We start from the raw sequence: 15,381 nt of genomic DNA, 5'->3' as shown, positions 1-15,381 counted from the left end.
AAACGCCTGGGTTTATGAACAAGCCCACGGGCTGCAACAGTTCTTTCCTGGTTTTCTGATTTTTTTTTATTTCCTTGCAGATTTCTCTGCTAGCAAATCTCAACACAGGTCCCATGTGTTCCCCGTTCACGGCAGTTCCAGGCCTCTCATAGGAGCGGATGGAGGTTCTTGTGTCAAGCTGGAAACAGCTCCCTGCGGTGACAGGAATGCACACATCTGCCAATCCAGTTCCTGCTGACTCTCGGTGAACACCGGTACATCTCACACTCCTTTCTGCAGACTTTGGCCTGCCACCTTCCAGGTGGCAATTAGAATGATCTCAGCATCCTCAGACTTGGAAGTTTATTGCTTCCTGGAAGTGGGGGGAGGGGAGGGAACTTCATAATCACCTTAATCGAATCAGTAAACTGTGATTAGCAGTTTTAACTGTGATGAAGTATTCAGACGCCAAACACCTGAGATGAAAATGCCATCCCCGAATGGAAGGGCAGAAGAAATGATAGCGTTGCCTGGGAGTGTCTGCTGATTATATTTCTTTTCTGAATGTGGATGAAGAGCTTTACTGTCAGTGAGCACAAGTTTTCTTCCTCCCGCTCTGCCAGGAGGCTCCTTGAACGTCTTTGCTCCTTTGTTTGAGCAGCACTGCTGCAGTCCTCCTGCAGCTCTGACCGCCAGCTTCCTCTGCTTGTCTGAATCTAACTTGTTTGGATCCCATGTCTCAATGAGGTCGCGCACCAGTCTTCTTTCTACGCCTCCCAGTGTTACTTAAAAGTCTTCCAGATTTATTTGTGCTGTCACAAATGGCAGGTTTTCCTTCCTGTAAAGGCTTAATAGCGTCCCACTTTGTGTACACACCATACTGCCTTTATCCAAAAGCACTGCCTTCTGCCTCGGATACCATCTGCTTTGCTTGATTTCTCTTATCCCCATTTGTTCATTTGTGACTTAGTCATAGTCCATAGGGCCAGACTGGCATCTACCTTGCTACAGAGACCTGTAGGTAGCCCTGACCCTGAAAACTCTCTATTACCCAACTACATTGTCAGTATATTGTATCTGGGCATCACAGGATCAGCTTTTCTAGGCCAGGTATGAACTACAGATAAGAGGGGATTAAGACCAAGGGTTTTGATAGAACTATTCGTTCTCTAGTGAGATTACTTTGTAGCACTCTTCCCAGAAAGGAGGAGACCCAGAGAAGAAATCAACATGAAGGAGTAATGTAACAACAGCTCTCTCCAAAAACTTTGAATGGCCCAAAAGAGAAAATTCAAGTGACCAATAAAAAATATGAAGAAGAAGATATTTGGCCCAATTGGCAATGTGATGTAAATTCAGTTCCAGCTGTGTACCAGGAGACAGCCACAGACTGTAGAAATAAAATCATCCGGAGATAAATGTGGACAAAACAAAGGTTCACAGGTGCAGGGTGAGAGGAGGAGCTGGGACCTAGAGCGAGGCTGACAATCTGAGTGGCGTTCTGATGAGTCTCAGGACTCATCACCTTATCCGGCAGAACAAACACAGGGAAAAGTGGGCACTGAAGAGTCCACCCGGCAATGTCAGCGCTGGGGCACTTCTTTCAGTGAATTTCATGAATGAGCAGCAATGACACGTAACGGCATGGCCAACTGAAATGGGCATGGAACTGTGAGTGTGGGGACTACGGAAGAGGTGTGGCTGTTGTCCTTCTGGGAGGGTCCGTGCCACTGTCCTCTCTTGCATCATGTAAAGTCAGCTTTGAGCCAAGTCCCCTAGGGAACTGTGACAATGTCACACCGTGTTTTCTGATGTGAAGACCTCCCCCTCCCTGGATGCTTGACGACTTAAACTGATGAGCCTTATAATTCCCTTGAAAGTCTTCAGTCAGGCTCCATGAGCCAGGGTCTCCCCAGGTCTTTCACAGACGGGGTTCTTATGGGGCCTGCCTCACTGAAGCAACCCAGCGTAAGAGCGGGCCGCTCTGTCTGGAACCCAGACTTCTGCGAAAACACTTAGACCTTATTCTCACTTTCCCTACTCTTGGCTCTTGGTTTGCCTGGGAAGCTTCAGTGGCCTTTGAGAAATGTCCTGAGCAACTCTGGTTGGCTTCTCATTTAGAGTAGCCAAGCTCTTCTAACTGTAAAGCCCTGCCTTCTGAATGCACTGTCTGCGAACAGTCCAGTCAGTCAGTCTTAACCAGCACTCTTTCTGTAATACCTTGGAAAAAAAAAAAAAGTTGGAAGAAGCAGCTAGCACACATCAACAGTGTGGTTTTTAGGTAACTACTTCCTCTAGAGCTAAGAGTTTAACAGTCAAGCAAGATTGTCCTTCCTACGTTTGCAAGGGACTCCATTGCCAAAACCAGCTTCTCAGGAAACAACACCAATTTTCTGGTTTCCCAGCTGTTGAGACAGTGTCATGAATTGTAGGTGTTTGAACAACAATCGCATTTCTAGGTTGTTTCCCATATTCATAAGAGTAATCAGATTGCTCTGACAGGGTCTCCTCAACATTCCCAGATCTTAAGAAGTCTACTTCTGAGCAGGGTGGTGGTGGCACACGCCTTTGACCCCAGCACTTGGGAGGCAGAGCCAGGCAGATTTCTGAGTTCGAGGCCAGCCTGGTCTACAGAGTGAGTTCCAGGACAGCCAGGGCTACACAGAGAAACTCTGTCTCGGAAAAAAAACCAACCAAACAAACAAAAAAAAGAAGTCTATTCCTGTGTTATAGAATCACTCAAGGTAAGCCTTCCAGGCCCTGAGGTGCTTTGCCTCCTTATTCCAGAAAGTCCTGCCCCAAGCTCCCTGATAGCCAGGGTTACAGGCATGGGCCACTGGGTGCAATTTACCCCCAGTTTTTCAGACCTGTGTTTCTGTTATTTTGAAGCCCTGAAAACAGGGTTGAGACTCAGTTTCTTGTGAGAAAGTTAGAGACAGCCAGCCAGAAATATAACAGAAGAATTCATATATATATATATTTTTTAATGATTAGAGCAGTTATTTTTATTTTAGTGTTTTCTGTATTCAGCATGTGCTTATTTTGCACTGAATCAATGTAAAGGGCGGGAGCAGCCTTTATTGTTCTTTTGTTTTACTTTATTTTATATTTTTTGGCAAGGTCTCATGCAGCCCAAGTTGGCCTCAAACTCATTGTGTAGATGAGGCTGATCTTAAATCCTTGTTCCTCCTGCCTCAGCTTCTCAAAAGCTGGCATTACCGGTATATGGCATCATACTTGTTTTTTAAGGCCTTCTAGAGGTGTGATTGACAACTAAGAATCAGATCTGTTTTAAACGTCTGCTTTACGGGAGGGAGTTTTCATCTGGCATTATGGTCTGTGAGGCAAGGAGCACAGGGAGCGGTTGGTCTGGCCACAGGGGCACAGGGAGCGGTTGGTCTGGCCACAGGGGCACAGGGAGCGGTTGGTCTGGCCACAGGGGCACAGGGAGCGGTTGGTCTGGCCACAGGGGCACAGGGAGCGGTTGGTCTGGCCACAGGGGCACAGGGAGCGGTTGGTCTGGCCACGGGGACACAGGGAGCGGTTGGTCTGGCCACGGGGGCACAGGGAGCGGTTGGTCTGGCCACAGGGGCCTGTGGAGGCGGGCTGCCGTGTAGCACAGTGGGCCGAAGCAGAAGGCTCTCCGTGTGTGTACACGGTGACACGTTTATCACAGCCAGACCCTTAACACAGTCATCTCTTCACACAGAGCTCACTTCCCCGTCCCCATCTCCCTTGCTATCTTTATCCCTTTAATCTCCGTCTCTGTGCTAACAACACTGGACTGCTTCCTTCGAGGGTTTCACGCATGACTGACGTCTCCACGCAATCAATACCTCACAGCTACAACTTACTCACCTCGTAAGAAGTCAGGGTCCTTTTGCCCTCCCCTCCCCCAACTCCTGGTCACCAGCGTCCATTGTTCCTGTGAGTTTTGCTTTTCACATTTTTAGATAAGAGAAGCCATACGGAGAATTAGTCTTCATCAGCGCTATTCCTAATGACAGGGTCTCCTCCTTTTTACTTATTGTTCATTTTTAAATTATTCCTACACACACACACACACACACACACACACACATATGTATGTATGGTTGGTTGGTTGGTTGGTTGGTTTTTTTTTTAAGATTTTATTTATTTTTTATGTCTATGAGTACACTGTAGCTGTACAGATGGCCGTGAGCTATCATGTGTGTGGCTGCTGGAGATTGAACTTAGGACCTCTGCTGGCCCCGCTTGTTCCGGCCCCTCTCAATCTGGTGTAATTCACTGTAGCTGTCTTCAGAAGAGGGCGTCTGATCTCATTATGGATGGTTGTGAGCCACCATGTGGTTGCTGGGATCCGAACTCAGGACCTTCGGAAGAGCAGTCAGTGTTCTTACCCACTGAGCCATCTCACCAGCCCAGTATTTTTATTTATTTATTTATTTATTTATTTATTTATTTATTTATTTATTTATTTTGAGACAGGGTTTCTCTGTATAGCCCTGGCTGTCCTGGAACTCACTTTGTAGACCAGGCTGGCCTGGAACTCAGAAATCTGCCTGCCTGCCTCCCAAGTGCTGAGGGATTAAAGGTGTGCACCACCATTGCCCGACTATTTATTTATTGTTATGTGCATTGGTGCTTTGCCTGTATGTATGTTTGTGTGAGGATGTCAGAGCATCTGGAACTGGAGTTATAGACAGTTGTGAGCTATCGTGTGGGTACTGGGAATTGAACCAGGGACCTCTGCAAGAGCAGCTGGTGCTCTTAACCTCTGAGCCATGTTTCCAGCCCTTAATTTTTAATTTAAATTTTATTTTACTTTGTTGGTTAGTTAGTTAGTTAGTTCGTTTGTTAGTTGGTTAGTTTGTTTTTGAGGCAGGGCCTCTCTTTGTAGCCCTGGCTGTCCTGAAATTTACTATGTAGACCAGTCTGGCCTCAAATTCAAAGAAATTCACCTGCCTCTCCCTCCCAAGTGCTGGGACTAAAGGTGTAAATCACTACACCCTGCCAATTTCCTTCTTTTTCCTTCTTTTCCTTCTTCTGAATAATATTCCATCAATTTCATGTCTTGCCTAATGCGTGGGAAATTGGGAGATTAAACAGTCCTTAGTGAACCAGACATGAGAAAAAGAGGTTGTGTAGAGAGGATTCTTGCTAATTCAGAACATATACAACTTCATAGTCTTGCTAATGGACAGGGAGAAGAGAGGGCACAGGAGGGAAGTCGCACTTGGGCAATTGCATGTTAGCTCCCCTCCCTGTGAATCCCCTCTGTACACATTCAGTCCCCTCCCAGAGCCACCCTGCCACTTGAAGGTGATGTGGACCTGGGATGACAGCAGAGCTGTTGCCGCCCGGAGAGCCCAGAGGCATGGAAGCACTGCAGTGTGGGTTGCCTGGCCATGCGATGGGTGGTGTCCCTTGGGAGAAGGAGCCGAGGACTGTGAGAGGTGGTCCAGCCCTGCAGAGGGCTTCTCTGTGGCGTCTCCCATCTGGCTCTCCTCATCCTCTATCCATCCACCACAGCCTTAGGATGGAGCCAGCCACTCGGCCCCTCTCCCTGCCTGGTAGGGGGAAGAAAAAGCAGCAGCCTGTGGTTTGAGAGACTTAGCCAGAGTGTGTGTCCCCCAGGGAGGTCACCAGAGCATCAAGCACATCTGGGCCAGGACACTGGAGAGCTACCCCCAGGTTTGTTTGCTCTTCTCAGCAAGTGACAAAGGGCAGGAATGTGTCCTGGAGGACTTCCCAGTGTGTAGCCAGGACAGCTAATTGGCTGCCCCTCTCTCTGATGTTTGAGCAAAACGTTTTCTTGATAGTTCATGCCAAAGGTCATTTGGAGTTGAGGTGGTGACCGTAGGCCACAGGAGGGAAGGGACAAGGACAGGGCAGGAAAGTAATTACCATTTCGAAACTCCAGAGAAAAGAGGGTTGCTATTGAAAGCTTTGTAAAATCAAAACAACCAAAACAAATCTCGCTTCCCCCCCCTCCTCTCTCTCTCTCTCTCTCTCTCTCTCTCTCTCTCTCTCTCTCTCTCTTTCACACACACACACACACACACACACACACATCTGTAAGGATGGTTGCCCAGTATGTATAGCCTGGTGCTAGTAGGTTTGAAAAGAAAGGCCTTTGTTTCATAGTCTTTCGTATAGGGAAGAAAAAAGATACAACTACCACCACAGAAGCATCGGTGGCCAGGGAGTTGGCTCAACAGACAAGTGCACTTGCCATGAAAGCCAGACGAGTCAGACCCTTGGACACACATAAAGACAGAGCGAGAGAGACTAGAAAGTCGTCTGCTAACCCCCACCAGCATGCCCTGGGCTGTGTACCCAACCCCCCCACACACACATCACAAAACACATAATAAATACAATTTAAAGTTTTAATGAGACAGAAACATCGGGGGCTGGAGGGATGGCCCCAGTGGGCAAAGTGCCTGCTGCACAGATTTAAGGACCTGAATCCAGATCTCTGGTACTGGTGTAAAAGCTGAGCTTAGCAGCTCGCATCTGTAACCTGGTGCGAGCAAGGGACAGCAGGTGAGCCCCACAGGCTGACTGACCCAATGGACAGTCTGACCAAAACAGTGAGCTCCAGGTGTCATAAGAGACTCTGTTTCAAAAACTAAGAAGCAGTAGAGAAAGACAGCAACCTCTTGTTTCCACACACACACGCACAGCTGAGTGCACCTGTGTTCACACATGCACATACATGTATGCACTTCTTCCCCACAAACATGACTAGAGAAAGCCAGAATATTCTTGATGTCATTATGGAAGGGACAGAGCTGAGCTGGTTTAATCATTTATTTGCTCTTTCAGTCATTTACTCCAGAGATGTTTATGGACACGGGTAAGCTCTCCACTGTACTAGAGACCAGAGATGCAAAACCAAGCAGGACACAGGCCTCCAGGCTCCCAGATAAATGGAGTCAGGCACTATACGCAAATGAGAGTAGACTGCAGCACGAGGAACCTCCCAGATGTCGGTACAAGGTTCTTGGTGATGACAACCAGGTACAGAGTCTGTGGACAAAGGTCAACAAGAGGTGTAGAACGAGACAGTGAGGTGACCTCTCTGACCGCGAGGCCTGTGCCCAGCAGAAGTGGGGACCAAGCGTGGAGAAAGGCAATGCTGGGGTCACTGCCAGAGACTGAGCCCCAGCTGTCCAAGGAACTGCCTCTTGGCACGTCACTACCCGTGACAACAACTCCAGGGGCACCCACCTCCTTCCTATAGGGCAGAGGTAACAGACTGTTTAACTCTGATAGCGAAAGCCAGCTTATGCTCCGCAGAGCACTGGGCCTGAAGTGCATCGCTGAGGCAAAGCTCCCACCACACCTCCTTTGGGGAAATGTCCCCAAAAACTGCCATGGGACAGACCAGAAGGAGCTGAAGAGTCCTGGGGCTGGTCTTTCCAGGCAAACATATTAGAGCCGATCTCCTTACTCCACAGTCAAACACTCTTAGTGAAAATTTGATTCCCATTCCGTCACCCCGGGCTTCAGAAAGTCAAAGATCCGTGAAGGTACTCACGCTGCTCCTTAATGCCGGAGGATAGGAAAGTGTCAGATTCCAGAAACAATAAAAACCAGAGAAGTGGGCGGTTCCCCGGTCCCAGCCAAGAGATGCCTGTCCCAGTCTCAGCTCCTCTCTGGGCATCTGCTTCCTCTCCTCCTCTATCCCCACCTCTGTCACAGAACAGCAGGCTACACCCACCCACTGTTTCCACATTACAGCTTCTGTCTCATGGAAAGCCTGGGTCTCCCTCTGAACACAATTTCAGATATGATCTCTGACCCAGTTGAGGGCAAGAGAATACGGTTCTTGCCGGGCAGGTGGCTGCTGGGAACTACCACTGTGCATAAAGTGCCATGGAGAATCACAGAGAGGGCAGCAATAGCTGCTCCTATCCCTGCACCCTGGTCCCTAGAGAGATAACTGCTCCTATCTCTGGACCCTGGTCCCTGGAGAGACAGCTGCTCCTATCTCTGGACCCTGGTCCCTGGAGAGAAGTCACTGCTGTGTTGGTACTTACACTGATAGGTAAACACATATATCAGGAAGTGTGTAGAGGTGATTACAATTATAATCATCAATAAAGATACAATATGATTTATTTTTAGGAAAGCTCAACTCTTAAGACTAGCATATAGCGCTCTTCCCCCAGCCAAGCTGTGCACAGTAACACAGAGAGAGGTATGGGGCAACCTCTTCCTCTTATCTCTTACTAACAGATTCCATTTCTCATCACTTAAAATCTAAGACTCACACTCCCACTTTCTTCTTAAGCTATTCTCTGCTGTCAAGAATCCACCATTTACTCTTTGGGGCCTTGCCACATCCACAGAAAACCATCTATGGTAATGACTAGATCTAGGGAGGTCAGTATGCCCTGGTTTAGTTTTCTTTCTGTTGTCGTAGTAAAACTATGAATAAAAGGGACTTAGAGAGGGAAGAGTTTGTCTGCTTCAGTTTCCAGGTAGTTGTCTGTCACTGAAGGATGCCAGGTCAGGAGCCATCAAGGATTGAATGCTATTTGTTGGATTGCTCTCTGGCTTGGTCACAGGCTAATGTTCAACTGGCTTTCTGATTCAGCTTAAAACCACCTGCCTATGGATGGTGCTGCCCATAATGGGCTGGGCCCCCTGCATACATTAATAATTAATATAACCCCCCTACACACACACACACACACACACACACACACACACACACACACAAACGTGCCCACAGGCAAATCTGATTTTAGCAATTCCTCAACCAACACTCTCCTGTCAGATGACTGTAGACTATGGCAAGTTGGCAACATTAACTAGGACACATCCATATGGTGAAGATAAATGTCTGTGCTGTCAAACTACAAGGCTGTGAACACCCAGGATATCATTGGGTAGCTAGAGTTCACTTGAGGATATTTGTAACTCCTTAGGTCTTCATAGGAAGGGCAAGAGCCACATGTAGAATCATCAAGGCCTTTGAGGAACTAACTCAACTTAGCTCAGGTCATTGCCTCTAACCAGGTGAAGGCAAAGGCTCTTCAAGCAAGTGACCATGTGTTTGATTTTTACTCCCACAGAAGCCTATGTGACACGCTTGGGGCTTTGGAAGGAACTTGGTTTGTCATCTTGGCCAATGACCTCCTCAGGGTGGGGTCCTGCTCTTCCAGGTCTCTCAGACACGGATCTCCAGGTAACCTGCAAGCTGTGCCCTCTCAGGGAAGAATGTTTTGATTTAGATTAGTTTAGATTTAGATTTAGTTTAGATTATATCTTATAATTTTGAAGAATCTCCTACACCCTCCTCTGCCACGTCACTGCCATTCAGCATTCCTGAATCATCAGGACTGGAAGCTATGCCTCTCTCCCACGGTAGCCTCCCTTGAGATGGAGCGAAGAACGTAGGCATCGTATCAAACCCCTTTGCCTCAGTTGTCTTTGGAACCTTCTCCGTGGGAAACAGTTTGCAGACCCTTTCGGCCTGACTTGTGCCTTGTCACATCCTGTCAGCCTTTGTGCTTCTCAGCATTCAGAATCCAGCATGGCGTGTGGTGTGAGCACATAGCCGCAGGACGGGCATTGTTCTCTCACTTCTTTCTTCTTGATCTAGGCGACAGCATCTTTTCTCCTTAGGTTCATTCCTCTATTATATTTACATGTACATGCGCTTGCATGCAGGTATCTGTGTGCTTGCATGAGTTGATGTGCACTACCTGTATATGGGAGCCCCTGGAGCCAGAGTTACATGGGGCTGTACTGGGAATCAAACCTGGGTCTTCTGTAAGAACAGGAAGTGCTCTTGACCACTAAGCCATCTGTCCAGACCCACAGCTTTGCTAATATATGTAATTTTACTAAGTTCAGTTTTTCCTTCCTCCCTTTCTTTTATTTTTTTGATAGAGCTATCACAATATTGATTCGTATTAATTTTTAAAATCTTCATGTCATCTTTAAAACTAAGAGAATTACTAGGCTGAGCATGGACACTCCGGAGACAGAGACAGGAGGATTATGGCAAGTTCAAGACCCATCTGGTCTATGTAGTGAATTCTATGACATCCAGGGCTATTCAGGGTACTTCCTTTACAAAATAAACAAGCAGGCCGGGTGGTGGTGGCATACACCTTTAATTCCAGCATTTGGGAGGCAGAGGCAGGCTGATTTTTTAGTTCGAGGCCAGCCTGGTCTACAGAGTGAGTTCCAGGACAGTCAGGGCTACAGAGAAACCCTGTCTCGAAAAAAACCAAAACCACAAAAAAAAAAAAAAAAGGAGTGAACATCAAACTCAGGGTTCTCCTGCCTCAGCCTCCTAAGTTCTGTGATTATATTTGAGAACTACATGCCTGGTAATAACACTCTTTAGTTAGATTGCCAGACAGTCTTCAGAGCAGTCCCACCATCTTGATCACTAGATGTCATAGGCTGGAGACTGCTCTCATATGGAATAACTTAAATCCACATACCAAAGTAGATTTTCAGGGTTTTTCCTCAGACCTTCTGTTGGGGTTCGAGTCGCGGCGGACGCGTCTGCAGACACCAGGCACAAACAGCTCCACGTGTAAGAGGTTTAATTAAGGGGGAGTGGGGACCGCGGCGCAGAAAGAGAGAAGGGAGAGAGAGGAAAAAGAGAAAGAGGTGGAGGAAAGTACTCATATATATATATGTCGTGACGTAGCAGTCCAGGTAAAGGTGGGAGCTGAACCCAATGGATCCTGGGAATATGGTGGCCGTTGCCTTGACGACAGGTCTGTGGACCCGCCCATATCTGCCGCCGTTTCTGGGTGCTAAGACCTTCAAGTAGTAAATCCCTGAACCAGGGCCCCAGAATCTGTCTTCTCTGTGGTTCTGATGATAGGCTAGGGTACCCAGAATCTATCTTCCATTTCTCCTTATTCATATTGACAGCTCTGTCAAATCCTGGACCAACTTCCAACTATGCCAAGGCTAGTAGACATTTGGGAATCGGTGGCATTTAGCCAACTTACAGTTTTATTTTGGGGCCCATTCTAGATATTCAATAAGGAGACTCATTCATCTTCCCATAGATGTCTGGTGCCAGGGTGTACTGACATGGCCCCTTCTTCAACACTGAAGCCTTCATTCCTGCACCCGTGTTGGCTGCTCACAGTCACAGGTGAAATACCTTTATGTCGTCTCCAGAAGGTAAAGTGTGTGCAGTCTCTGCCTGATGAGGATTTTTCCGGACTCAACTCCCTGTGTCTCAAGTGAGACACTTCTAAAGAGCTGTTCTGTGAGACTCACCTGAGACTCTTGTTGGCTCTTACTGAAGCCCAATCCCTTCCCCTGTCCCTCTGCTCCTTTGTATGCATCCCAAGAGCATGCCTAACACTCCCCAAAGACCTCAAAGGCCTTTGATTTGGATTGAATTGAGTTGAACTGGGATCCTTCCCACCATCTTGAGCTTGAAGAGAAGTCTCTCCTTCCTCCTACTTAGTGAACAATTTTTGGGACTCATTCTGCACACCTAGGTATTCAGTCTGAGTATTCAGAGGCGTGCTGTGCCTCCGATGGCGGGGGAAGAGGGCGCGGCCTCTAGTGGGAAGAGGGTGTGGTCTTTGCCGCTGTAAAGCTGAATCGTCTCTGTCTGGCCCTTTTTCACAGGATACTGTTCCCCACCTGTGGGAAGAGGGCGTGGCCTTTAGTGGGAAGAGGGTGTGGTCTTTGCAATGGTCTCTGTCTGGCCCTTCTTCACAGGATACTGTTCCCCACCTGTGGGACTAGCGCGTCTTCCAGGTCTGAACACGAGCCAGTGGGCTGGTTTTGCCCTGGATGTGTTTTTGAAGGGCTGCCTCTGTGGCGCGTGTATCTTTCTGACCTGTTCTTATGAGTTTGGGTCTCTGTTTGCACTCAGTTCTCAGCCTCCAGATTCTGTAGCCAGGCTGTCGAGGCCAATGGCAGTGTGACGTTCACTTAAGAACCTGTGGCCATGGACTACTGGACTTGGTGGGAAACTTGAGAGAAAGATCTCCAGACCATCCAGAAAAAAACAAAACAAAACCAAAGGATTGAGGCAAATCAAATTGCCTGCCTACCCAAGGCACCCCAAACAAGCTAGTCCAAGGCCAACCCAATCCTCAGAGGCACGCTACTTCCTATTGTTTCCCTTCCCTAGCAGTCTTAAATACACACAGACACACAGACCTCATGCTGAGGTCTTACTAGATTCCAAATCATGCCTTTTATCATTTAACCTCTGAGAAATCCCTCCAGACCCAGCGTGTTCTTTCTGTCCAGGAAAACAAAGTTTGGCTGTGTGCTGGAAGATGCATTCATAACAGCTCAAATCTCCTGAGTGGTCTGTGAGCCAGACTACTCATTGATTCAGTGAGCATGATCTTGGCGAGTCCCTGGTCTTCCTTGTTAATAACTCAGTGGCTGAATGAATCGCAGTCTCTCCAGGTCTCTCATATCACCTCCTGCAAGGAGTTTTCTTTCTTGCAAAACAGTTCTGTGGACTGGCAGTTGGTCACAAATTGCTGTGACCACTTTGGGGAGAACACTTTATTCCTTGGGATTAGTTCCTTTCTCTTCCAGATTGTTATGAAGAGGCTGCTGGTCACAGTTCCTTGGTCTCTTCCTTCCCAGGTGTGTAGCAGGGGCATCCATGACAACCATGACAGCACCTCACTCACCTGACACAGGGAGAATTCAGCCAAGGATTTTTTTTTTTTCTCGGTAAAGCTTGTGGGACAACACTGCTTTTCTTTTTTGTCAAGTAGCTGTGTGAATTTGACCACAGAGAGCTGTGTGCGGCTTGAGACTCTGGAAGGATAAGGCACGACCCAGAGAAAAGAAGGAAGAAGCTGGTGAGCTGGGTCTGGTGGCTCCCTTCTGTAAATCCCAGTACTCAGGAGGAGGAGGCTGAGGTGGGGGAATTGCTGTAAACTGGAGGTCAGCCTGGGCTGCACAGTGAGACATTGTCTTAACGGAAAAGAAAACATGAGAGAAAAAGAAACAAAACAGAAAGAGGCAAATATGGGCCCAAGGAGAGATGTTTTGTCACGCCACGTTCCATGCCCTGACTATCCTATGATTTTTTTTTCCACCAACCCTCCATTCTCCGAGCTTCCAGAACTTCCTAGAAGTCAAGTCTGTCTGTCCATCTGTCTCTCTTTCTCCCCATTGGCTGTTCTAGAATTTCTACCAACCCAGATGGCCTCTTCCCTTGATGAGCATAGGGTTGTCCTCTGTCCCCCTTAGTTGTATTGGCCTCCATTTTATGGAACTCCCTGAAATGTGAGGCTGTGGGTTACAGCCATCTGACGCCAAGGAGCACGTGACACGGGAAGAAGTAGAAAACCAAGTATCGATGGCACACCTAGGTTACTAGGAGCGAGGTGGTAAGAGACATAGATAAGCTTCTGCACATCTTCACCCTGACTGTCACTCTGCCACCAACAGTGACCCCACAGCCACCTCTAGGAGCTTCTTAGAAGCTGCAGACCTCATCCCTCCCAAGAAGGCCCATGAGGGCAGCCTGCCCTGCCTTGCTGGTGGGAAATGTTGACCCAGGCCAGGCTGGGCACGATGACACAAGATATTGGCGACTCTTCGTCCCTTTTTCAGAACTTTGCATCCCTGGCTTTACTCGGTGTGCAACTTCTCATTCTTGTACTAAACCCCTTAATTCCTAACACCCGATTGGCTGGAGCACAGGTTCTGCTCCCACGGTTAATGCAGATAGAATTGGGTGGGTCCTGCATCAGGCTTTCTGAATTCACTGTGCCTCCTCACCAGCTGTCTCCCCTCTGTGTGTGCCGGTGGAAAGGTGCACAGTGCGTGTCCCTCCTTCCTCTGATCTCTGCCTGCTTCACTTTCCGACTGTTTCCCGTTCTACGTCTGGCAGGTGGTCTGAAGATGTGACCCAAGCTGGTACCCAGTCAGGGCTAGTGTTAGGAGTAGTTTCCTGTTTGTGATTTCCAATTAGAAAACTCGATCAGGGGCTGGAGAGATGGCTCAGTGGTTAAGAGCACTGATTGCTTTTCCGAAGGTCCTGAGTTCAAATCCCAGCAACCATATGGTGGCTCACAACCATCCGTAATGAGATCTGATGCCCTCTTCTGGTGTGTCTGAAGACAGCTGCATTGTACTTACATATAATCATAAATAAATCTTTAAAAAATATTTTAAAAAATTAAAAAAAAATTTTTTTTTTAAAAAAAGGAAAGAAAATTCGATCAGGGCCCCGGGCAGTGGTGATGGACACTTTAAATCCCAGCACTTAGGAGGCAGAGATAGGCAGATCTGCAGGTGGATCAAGGCCAGCCTGGTCTGCAGAGTAAGTTCCAAGACAGCCAGGGCTATACAGAGAAATTGTCTTTGGTTTTTTTTTTTTTTTTATTTGTTTGTTTTGTTTTGTTTTGTTGTTTTTGAGACAGTTTCTCTGTGTAGCCCTGGCTGGAACTCACTCTGTAGAACAGGCTGGCCTCGAACTCAGAAACCCACCTGCCTCTGCCTCCCAAATGAAGGGATTAAAGGCGTGCACTGCCACTGCCCGACTGAGAAACTGTCTTGAAAAAATAAAACAAAAACAAACAAACCAAAAACTAAAAGAAAGGAAGGAAAGAAATACTATCTGGGAAGGTAACCCAAACCCTCAATGAGAGCTCAGTACCCTAGGCTAATAGATTTTGCTGCGGGGGACACTCCACCCGGTTTATCTCCCTCTCACCTTTCCGGCTCCCTCTGCCTCGTCACTTAGCCGAGACATCAACGCCACTTGTCACTGACCAGTCCCTTTGAGTGATAACCATCCTCACTGCTGAATTTGCCAGAGGCCTCACTCGTGTCTGGCTCCCTCTGCTCATGGCTGCCGAGGCACTGCTTGAGCTGGGGTTGGCTCGCCAATGCTGACAAGGGCCAGACTGCTAGAGTAAACGGCATTAGATGGCACTCCAGTCTCGCCCTTCTGATTTCGCACCCAGACACCGCTATGATTTAGAAAACGGGCATTAGGTAAAGGCCTGTGCTTGTTAGTTAGTTAGCTAGTTAGTTAGCTAGTTATGTATTTAGCCAGATAGCTAGCTGGCTAGCTTTGTTTCCAGATAGGGTCTCTGGTAGCCCACAGTGGCCTCACACTCAGTCAGAATGACTCTGGATCCTCGACTTCCTGTCTCCATCTCCTCAGTCACTTCACACCCAGTTTACTCAGTGCTGGGAATCAAACCCAGACCTTTGTAAGGTGCAAGGCAAGGACTCTATCCTTAGACTCTGTGTGTGTGTGTGTGTGTGTGTGTGTGTGTGTGTGTGTGTGTAAGCCAGAAGAGGGAGTTGGATCCCTTGGAGCTGGAGTTATAGCTGTTTGTGAGCTGCCTGGTGCTGGGAACCAAATTCAAGTTCTCTGGAAGAACACAAGTGCTCTTGACCCCTGAGCCACCTCTCCAGCTTAAT

The 15,381-nt window shown here is 47.8% G+C and overlaps 2 long non-coding RNA genes across 6 annotated transcripts in view; one reads left to right on the top strand and one right to left on the bottom strand.

The window, feature by feature from the left end:
• The first annotated feature begins 847 nt into the window (after positions 1-847).
• The window catches only part of LOC116068925, a 21,085-nt gene continuing 6,551 nt past the window's right edge, over positions 848-15,381 (top strand). For 2 of the 5 annotated variants that reach the window (XR_004109764.1, XR_004109756.1), the window contains exons 1-4: positions 2,960-3,906; positions 9,051-9,163; positions 11,016-11,104; positions 12,711-12,797. This is a non-coding gene — a long non-coding RNA (uncharacterized LOC116068925). Of the gene's footprint in view, positions 1,651-2,599; positions 2,724-2,959; positions 3,907-9,050; positions 9,164-11,015; positions 11,105-12,525; positions 12,577-12,710; positions 12,798-15,381 lie in introns of those variants that run through there. The other 3 variants (XR_004109763.1, XR_004109762.1, XR_004109761.1) reach the window with 3 other exon arrangements.
• On the bottom strand, positions 6,760-7,714 carry LOC116068937. The gene is made up of 2 exons (XR_004109765.1): positions 7,508-7,714; positions 6,760-6,996 (listed from the first exon to the last, which is right to left on the bottom strand). It is a non-coding gene; the product is annotated as an uncharacterized LOC116068937 (long non-coding RNA).

This window comes from Mastomys coucha, unplaced genomic scaffold (assembly GCF_008632895.1).
Source record: "Mastomys coucha isolate ucsf_1 unplaced genomic scaffold, UCSF_Mcou_1 pScaffold1, whole genome shotgun sequence".
In the NCBI taxonomy this organism is placed as follows: domain Eukaryota; kingdom Metazoa; phylum Chordata; class Mammalia; order Rodentia; family Muridae; genus Mastomys; species Mastomys coucha.
This window is presented reverse-complemented; position numbering and strand designations above follow the sequence as displayed.